The following is a 10,069-nucleotide window of genomic DNA, read 5'->3' as shown; positions in this document are numbered from 1 at the left end:
AAGCAGTCACCTGCTCAGTTATATTGGAAGGATTCATTTCAACTCTCTTTGTAAGGCGCAGCTCTGTCCTAGATGTTCATAAGCAGGTATCTCGGAAACCTGAGCTGTGTCTGTTAAACCTGAGATTAAGTGCATATATTTGAATTAATATCATTCCTTTTAAAGTAAGGCTACAGTCTGGGCCAGTATATAGCAGTGCCTGCTTTTGCCAAAGAGGCCCTAGCTAGACAGGGATTTACTTTCAGGAAGAAGTCAAGCCATATGCCATATTTCCACAGGTAGTTTGAGTGTGATTCAACAGCTCTGACTTCCAGCAGAAAGTCCTCGGAAGCATTCTTGGCCGTAGTTGACTGGGGAAGAGGGAGGATGCCAAATTCAAGCATTCCCTGACCTCTGTACCAAAATCCCAATGCTTTCAAGATGTTATATGGCACAATACTCTGCGACAGGTCTCAGCACAGCCTTTTTCCCCCAAAGAGCTGGATGTGGCTGCATGGCTGGAGAGGAGCCGTGGGACGAGGCTGTGGCTGGGCAGGGCACAGTACACATTGTGCAGCCTGTGCTCTGACCTCCCTCTGGCCCTGCAGTCACTGACAGCATCTCAGACAATGACCTAGCTGGCTGCATCTTGTGTGAGAGGTTGGCAGATGGGAACAAAGTCCTGGGGCTGTTGGATATATATGGTTCCTGGAATGCAGGAGTGTGGAGGAGGGTGTTTGGCACAGGTGATGTCTGTCTGCTGCAGTGCCTGGTAAGGGAAAACAGTTTACTTCTCTGCATTTGGCTTGTTTAAGCCCAAATGCTAATGTGGCTCTTGGAGGAGGTCTTTGAAGCAGGCTGTGTTGGCAGGGTGAGTTCACCATTGATATATGGTGGATGGAAATGGCTTAAGGTTGCATGGGCTACATCAAATGGAAATGCATTCTTGAGCATCTTTGTCAGATCTGTCCCCAGCTGACGAGTTCCTCCACATTGTGCACTTGGTTTGATTTTTAACAAATTGCCCAGCTAGGTTATGCTTCGGTCTTGAGATTAAATCTTTTCCTATTGATGGGAAAGAAAATCATAGAATCATCTAGGTTGGAAAAGACCCTCAAGATCATTGTGTGCAATCTGACCTACTAAGTCCCATCACTAAATCGTGACCCTTAGTGATTCTCTGTTCTTATGCGCTGGGCTCCCAGCTCTGTGGCCAGCAATATGTCAGCTGAAATGGATGTTTCAGGAGACTGCTAGGGAAACACGTGTTGCTGTTGCTGTGCTACCAGGGGCAGTGGTGGAGGGGTAGGATTTGTCTGCTAGCCCACCTGTAAAATATGGTCCTGGAACGAAACAAGGGAACTGGTGCCCTGTCAAGGGAAATGTAAATCCCTCTGGCTTCCTGCTATCACTGTTTGTTTAGAGATGGCTTACGACTGAAAAATGACACCTATCTGGCAATGTTTGCCTTACTGGCTTTTCCATGCACTGGCCTGGTTCTGTGCTGTATCAGGGTATGCGTGGCTTACAGCACTCATGGGACAGCTGGTGAAACCAGATTTCACCCCTGTGACTCGGCAGTAGTAAGGTACACAGCGTATGCCAGTCTGGTGGCGGGGGGGGGTAACTCGAGGCTGGCATCTGGGATGATGCCCATGGCCCTCCTTTGGTGCTGGTCCGTGTGCAGGATGGGCCTCAGCATGGAGCTGCCAGGTGGGATGCTGCAAGCAGCTGGGCACACGGGGGAGCACGACACCTGCCTTGGGGAACAACACCATGACAAGACCCTGGTCCTGATCTGGTTCCTTACTCAGGGCTTTTCTTTAGCAAAGTTTCCAAGCTACCATCTCGTGGGGCATCCTGCAACCTGACATGTTCTCCTCATGCATGGTGTGAGCTACCGCAACCTCCTTATGAGCCCAAAGGAGGGCTCTCTGCCAAGAGACATTTTCAAAAACAAACAAACAAACAAAAACAAAAACAAAAACAAAAAAACACTTCAAAATCTTCACTAGATTCCTTCAAACATCATCCAATTTTTTATATTCCTCCCCCCCAAAATAAACAAACAAGTAAACAAACAACAACAACAACAACAAAATAAAAAAAGTTTTTTCATGCCTGGAATCACAGAATGGCTTTGGCTGGAAGGGACCTCCGAAGATGATCTAGTTCCAACCCCACTGCCATGGGCAGGGTCATCTCTCACTAGAGATTATCCTAGGTTCCTGCTCTGGTCTCAGTTTGAGTCCCTGCCTGCTCTTTTAGGCTCTCAGAGTTTTAACCACTTCTAAGGCTAATTAATGACATTCAGTTCAATGGACCCAGTTCAGTGTACGAAAGGATCAAAATATAAGTAATCATTTGTTGTGTCTCCCTTAAATCCGGCTTTCAGGGAATTTGCTGCTAGAAGCCAGCTCAAGACAAGAGGGTTTCCTGGCCTTTGTACTTGTGGCTTAAGGCTGCTTGTCTTGGGTTTTGTTTTGGGGTTTTCTGTGTTTTATTTGTTTGTTTGCTTTTCCTAAAGATCCTGTAAACAACTTTGTTATTCAAAAGTGGCAAAGAAACGTTGAATAGAAGGCAATAGCGATGAAGTCACAGCATGAGTGTAGTGCTGCACACAGGAGTTCTGCCACGATGCCAAGTGAACAGACTTTCCAAAGTCTTACTGAAATAGCAACAAGGGAGAACACTGTTAAATATCTCCCATCTGATATACAATTTATACCCTTATTATAATGCAAAATGTAATAAGTGATACACTGTCTGCTGATGTTTTAACTGTTCCATTGCTGTAGTCTGTAAGACTCCCCAAGTTCTTGTATTTACAGTAACTAAAGCAGTAAAAAAGTAGCCTCGTGATTTGCACCGTGTGGATGTGTAGTGTTCTCACTGATTGCTTTTGTATGTGTGAGGGCAGGGGTTATCACCTGTGCATGAGGGAAAGAACTGAAATTGTTGGAGGTCTTTTGAACTCAAATTGGAAACTGCCATCACAATGGGACACTAAAACCCTGTCACTGGTGGGTGATTTTGTGGATGAGACATCTGTGTGTGCTTGCAGAAGAGAGGTTTTGCAGTCTACCCTCAGATTAATATAATTTAAATGGGGATATTATAAGCAAACGGGGATATTACAAGCAATAGTTACTCTGTAAGTTGATTTTGGAATTGAATAGCTGCTCAGTCTGAAACTGGGATATGGGACAAGGAAAGCATTCTTAATAAAATGAAGGATGAGATTTACAAGACCTAGGACTGCAGTCTCTCACTGACAAGTCTTCTTTCTCTAGCTCAGTGTATTTCAGTATCTTGCATTTTCAATATTAAAATGTCAATATTTTCTTAATGTATGAAGTGCTTGGCAAACTCAGCTTAAATTTAGGAATAGTTTCAGATGAAGTAAAACTGCAGTTTTCAGTAACGAAACAGCTCATCAAGGACATACTTGTCCAAGGACACCCATGTCCTGTTGGAATGTACCAGAAAGACCTCTGTCCTCCAAAAGTCTCCTCTTCCCCTGCTTTCCCTCTCCTACACATAGCATTCTACTATTGACTGCAGTGTTGGGGGCATCAGGAAGAGACTGAGGGCCTCATTCTTCAGGATGCTGAGCACCCTAAACTCTTGCAAATCTATATTTAGCAGTGACTTTTCATAGCCTGGTGGGATAAAGACATTCCTAACAATGTTTAGTAAATCCTTATAGTATTTTATGAATACAGAATGCATGTGAATCCATAATTCTCTTATTATAATATGACATTCTTTAACCTTATCAGCATTTTTGTCCCAGATGAGGTTGTTCCCCTCCACCCCCACTTTTTTAATGATTATTATTATTTTTTAATTTGCCTACATTTTTTTTTTCAGAGCCTGATGCCTATAGAAATCACTCTATTCCTAGTGTGGTGGAAATGCAATTGGTCATGAAAACTGCTGTGCATTTTGCAAGGAAAGGTTAAGAAGGCAGAGTGCATGGCTTGTGCTGCTGCGAAATAATGACAGTACAGCCCCCTGCTGTATAACTATGGCCTTAAAATGTTTCCTCTCTGTAGGACAATAAACGCTGGTGTAATTTACATTTGAGTACCTGGTGATGATGTGGCATATTAGATGCAGAGCTCCCATCGGTTCTCATGGGAAGTGTGTGGTGCTGCTTCCCAGGCACAGGGACTGCCTCTCTGCTCTGGCTGCAAGGCTGATGCTGCTCTCGCTCCTGTTTCCTTGAGCTGTGCTTGTAAAAACCCGTCATGCAATAGACAACCTGTTCTGTAACTGGTACTCAAGCACTCTGTTGTAAAGTTAATAAATATTTCTGATGAGTGGGCTATTTCAGTTTTGCTTGCCTTGACTGTTTTGCATAATTTTCAGCATGGATCTTGTAGTACATTCCAGTGGCAGAGTGAAGGACACAATTCCTATCACACCAGAGTCACTGCTCTGATCAAATATTTAGCTTCTTACTCCGCTTCGTATGTTTTATATTTATTTATTTATTTTTAATTCATATTCTATTTCCAGCTACCTGGATAATTGAGAGCTATTTGTCATGGTCAAATTTGATGTTCGTAATTACTGCCAACACATTATGAAGCATGTTTATTTCTATTACCACCAAAATGCCTCGGCTTTCATTGACATTACTAAGAATAACTTAGGATATACTGCCATCTAACGGCTTTGCTAACGGTACAGGAAATATAAGCAACAGCTCGGCTCTAATGAGATTCAGAAGGAAAAATGAGGTTTTCAATTACAGTATAGTTACAATATAGAAAATTGTATTTAAATTACACTGCTGAGGAGGATGTGTGCAGGGTTAGCTCCTTTTTGACTGTTTGATGTGTGCAGTCTTTCACACCCCTGAATCCACAAATAAGGACAGGGATGTATTTGAAATTTGAAGAGTTCTTGAGTCTTTGTTGTTAAACTTAAAGGCATATCTTGAAGCAGAAATTTGAGATATTAGATTCTGCTTTTAGACAGGTCTTTCTCTGGCTGTGGCTTGACCTCTTTCAGTGGCAGAGGGCAGTAAATGAATGGTTAATGCACAGGCTGCTCTCTGAGATGATTTTGTCAGGACCATTGCTCTGCCTGTGTCTTGTACCACAGCAGGAGTGTTATTCTCTAGTCACACAGAAAGAAAAAGGCAAATCATTTTCAGTGTGACAGTGCCTCTTCCCTCTGCACTCCCAGCCCCAACTCCGTTCCTTCATGATACACCACCCTGCATTATTGGATTATCATTTGTTATCCCACTCCTTGGAGGCTCATTTAGCAGCCCTGTGTCATACTAAGCACATGGCATGGTGCTACTGTCCATGCAGTGTTGCAAACTTTCATAATCAAGTTGTGTCCCCCTTGATGGCCCCAGAAAGAGTGGGGAATGATATTTAATTCTTCCTACTAAATTTTTGTTAATGGCAGTCTCACATGCATGTCTGATATTCTGAATGCATAAATTGATGATGCTTTTGCAAAGCAGTTTGTTCCTCATCTATGAAAGTTCACAGCTCAAGTGTAACTGAAGAGGGGGTGGGCATGCCTGCATAAAAATGCAGTAGTTACAGAAACAACCATGTTTGAAATGTCCCAGCTGGGTAAAAGTTCTAGCTATGAGGTTAAATTGCATAATTCCCTTAAGATTCGAACAGTTAAATTTGTACTCAAATTCTGATGTACACAGTTAATTATTTGTCTTTTTTTTTTTTTTTTTTTTAATAAGGCCCTGTTTAAATTACTTATGCATAATGATGGCTTCTGTGAGTTGCGAGTGCAAATGAGTTGAATTAAACGATTGAAACTCTCATAGGAATATGAAAATCATTCTGTCAGCATCCAACAAAGTGCGTGTCTGGTTAATGTCATAGACCCTGATTGATCAGTGCTGCAGACTTGTTCCTCCAGGGAAATGATATCCCGCACAGCCCTCAAAGAAGTGAGTGCTGGCAGCAGAAAAGCCATTCTGGAAATATGCACAAGGATGTTATACGTAGTCAAGAAGACTGTTCTCTGCCCTGTGCATAGAGAAGGTATGTGCAAAGGGATTGTGCTGCAAAAAGGAAGTTTCCTTCTTTGCAGTAAGACCACTGCACAAGAAATACTGGCTGGACTCTGTCAGTGTTTGCAAGGTTTCCAGCGAAGTGGGAGCTGACACTTCTCAGACATAACTTCTTCCTACCAGCCTGCTTGTCTGAACTCTCGGATGAACCCTCGGATAAGGGCTTCTGGTGCATTGGACATATGTTTTTTCTTTCCAGCTTCTACACGCTTGTGGTTGGGCAATCCTGAACTAGAATCACCCCTGGTCCTAATTGATTTGCACCCAAGGTCACTTTGGCTTAGGCCCCGCATACCCAACAGTCACAGTGTTGTTCTAAGGGTGATTTATCCTCCTAAACCCAAACGAGCTCTCTATGCCAGTGTCAGATGGTGCACACACAACTGGGAAATTCAATTTTTCATTCAGATGCTTAAATTCCATGAGAGATGCAGCTCTGTTAAATCTCATATAGCTTTGATCATTTTGAATGAAATGCCAGTTGCCAAAAAGAGGTCAAAGGAAGTCATTTAAACTGATTGTTTGCAAAGGAAGCTATCAGTTAGGGTTTTAATGTGTTTGGCCCAAGCTGAACTTTAAAATGGGATCTTAAATCGCTTTTTAGCTTGGTCTTGCTCTGAGATGACTCCAGCACAGTGCTGCTGGTCAAATAAATAACTGTTTTTGCAATTAAGATTTAATATATATATATATATATATATATATATACAAAAGATCTTGTACAGTATAACAGCAGTTAATGAGATCACTAACAAGGTCAGGAAGAAGAGCAATGTTTTGTACAGGGTGATTTTTCCAGTACAGAAGGGATAGGGACAGGTGGAGGAAAAGATTTTTCTGCTTCCACTGCAAAGGAAGAAGGTAGCAGGAAGGATTTTGGAAATCTTCATTTCAAATCAGAAATGTGATGTCAGCTAGTAAAATTTCCCCCTTCTCAGCTTCAGTAGATCATTTGTAGCTAGCTTTAGCATTGATCAATTTGAACCTAATCCTAATTTAATTCAACAGAGTTGGTAACTCTGCATTTTCCTAACTGGGAATGCTGTTGCTTCCTTGGTGTATTTGCCTTGCTCTTCCTACCCAGCCATACCTCTGCTGCAGCCAGTTCACTTAAAGCCTCTCATGAAACAGACCATGGATGAAGGTCATTGCAGAAAAGGCTTGTACCAGACCCAGCAGCACTTTCTAAAGAAAGAGAGTCTTAAGAAAGTGAAGGGAAAACTGCGTGCAGCAAAAGTCATCAGAACTTCTGCTTCTAGCCCGAAATGCTCAGAAGTCAACGGTCTATCCTGGACTGATGTGTAGCTGCTGGCTTTCACCACATCCTGTGTGCTTGCTTCTAACCTACACACGGGCAGGAAAGTCAGCAATAGTATGGGCACCTGCTAAAACTTGCAATAGTGATGATCTGAGCTGATGAATTATCACTGAGTTGTCCACTAGGTTGGTGTCCTGAGCATAGACCTCAGCAGTTCTTGGCATGGAGAATGTCTTTCCTCAGGTAGCTGGGGTAAGCTCACATTATTTTAATCTCTGTGCCTCATTTAGAAATAAATTTGTTCATCTATCCCACCCATTTTTTCAGTTTGTTTTGATCAGTTTCTCCATGTTTTCTGAGCTGCTTCTGCAGTGTGTGGCTAGTGCCTGGAGTCCCTGTAACAGGATCTTCATCACCTTCCCTTCTCCTCCCTTTGCACTGTATGCATGTATGGGAATGCTCTTTAAGAGTTGTGCAAATCCATTTGTGATGAAATTAAGTTGTTGGCTTTTTCTCAGCTGTTTGTTTCTGGCAGCTGGTCCTTCACAGTGGTGTGCTAATGGGGCAGGTCAATAGAAATGTGTAAGCAAGAGGAAAAGATGAGGCTAATTTCTGCAAAACCTGGAATGCCTTTTGAGTGTCAGAGAGACACTGTGGGAAAGACCATGCGATTTTGTCATCAGAGCCTTTCTGAAGCACAGCCAGGCGCATCTCACAGCCAGAAAGCAAGCTGGGTCAGAAAATTGGCAGAGCTTTTGGTTCAATTTTGGTCTTTGTCTGAAACTAAGGGGCTGTGAATGCTGCCGAAGGCAGAGCTCTCCTCCCCACCGCTGCAGCCTGAGGACTGCAGTGGTTTCTAGTGAAGGTCAGGAGAGTGAAAAGAGGCTTGGGTGGAAAGCTGGGCTGCTGGAGCACACCAGTTCAGACTGCACTGAGGGGGAAGGAGGTTGTTCCTGTCTCTGCTTCCCAGCTGTAACCAACTGCTTCAGAGTAGAGGAGGAGATGTAGAGGACACGTCTCCCATCCATCAGTTTCATCACCAAAGGGTTGCAAGAGATCATCCCTTACAGCCTGAGCAGATACTTGGTTCCCTTGGGGCTCCACATACACGTCAGGGCAGATGCCACCAGCAGCCTGTTGGCAACCCCAAGCCATGGCTGAAAGGGCAAAGGAAGGGATGACATTGCCATAGAGACTTCCTAGCATGGAGTCTCGTGGGAGTGGGCAGAGTGCTGGATGGTTGTGCCTAAAGAAGTAACATTATTTAACTTTGACATTTTCATAGAGTTGTAGAGGGAAAACAAATTCATCCACGTTTTATTCAGGCCTAATTTATTGCTTTTGTCTGTGTTTCCAATTTTCTGTTTGCTGGAGTAAGAGAAAAGACTTTGAAGAGAGATCTATTCCCTTCTATTTATTTGCCTCATCATCTTCACAGATTCTGAATACAATGAGCAGTTTTCCATTGCTCTTGTGCCCAAGTGAGTCTGTGCATTTCATCCTCACACAGATGTTTTGTTGTGCATGGGTTTGTTGTGGCCTCTTTCCGTCCTGTGCCCCAGCTCTGCCTCCTGTAGCTCAGTCAGATATGCACATCCCAGGCATTTGCATGGATCCCGATACTTTGAACTAAAAGGTCTTAGGTTACACTTTCTTGTAATGTGACCATCTGGAGATCTGGGCTCTCACTGGTGTGACATAAGAACACAGCTCCACAGGGTCCCCAGCAGGCAGCTGATACTACTGAAAATGATCATCTGCTACCTTTCCCTTCCCATGCTTACTCATGGTTTACTTCAGATTTTTAATTTTCAGAGCAACACAACCTATAATTTTTATTTATTTATGTTTTTTTTTTTTTTTTTTTTTTTTTTTTTTTTTTTTTTTATGGATGAAACTGTCTGTATGACATTTCCCAGTTATGAGACTTTTCCCTGTATTTTGACTTTATTGTGGTCATGGTCCGACAGAAATGCTGAGTGAGAAAAGAGTTATGAAGTCATGTCTAGGTTATTATTACTCATGAATTTTTGGTATCTTCTTGCACTAATGATGGCTCTTTTGTATGAGATACATAGGTATTTCTGAGGCACCCATGCGACTGAGTACCATTGGCTCTAGAGACAAGCCAAAACCTGCTCTAAGTGCTGGCTTGCAGTTCATGTGCTGGGACATGAATGAGGTTGGACTCCAAGAATGGGCCTGGGACAACCCTCTGTCTTCAAAGCTACATTGCTTAAACTGTGTTAAAGGACATTTTCTCTCTGTTCTACAGTGCCAAGGCTTTCTGTGTTTGTGCCTTGCCTTAGCATGATATTGTTTGTTCAGACTGACAACCTGACTTTGCTGTCCATACATCAGAAATTCTACCCATCTCCATGTAGTTGTGCTGGGATGACACCACTGTGGCTCTTACTCATGTAATGCAGATTCGAGGCTTGTCTTACCCAATGGCCACAGATAAGTCGGACAACTGGCTAGAAAAATGAGAAGAATATGTATGGACCAGCCACAAACAGATTAAGCACAGATGAAGGCATGCAGGTTCTTTTAACGTATTCCTCTCCTGAGAATTACTGAGCAATGGAAAAATATCTTGCCAATTGCAGGTTTTTTGTTGCAGGGTAATGCACAGCTATGGCTGCTCACAACACCCCCCCCTTTTAGCCACTACAGCCTGAAGGGGCACCACAAGGTCCAAGCACTGGTGCTGTGAAGCCACAGCATGCAACCTACTCATGTAATGGTTGGTCCATCAGCACACAGCA

This window comes from Anas acuta, chromosome Z (assembly GCF_963932015.1).
Source record: "Anas acuta chromosome Z, bAnaAcu1.1, whole genome shotgun sequence".
NCBI classification, from domain to species: domain Eukaryota; kingdom Metazoa; phylum Chordata; class Aves; order Anseriformes; family Anatidae; genus Anas; species Anas acuta.
The sequence above is the reverse complement of the archived record's forward strand: the minus strand, read 5'-3'. Positions refer to the sequence as shown.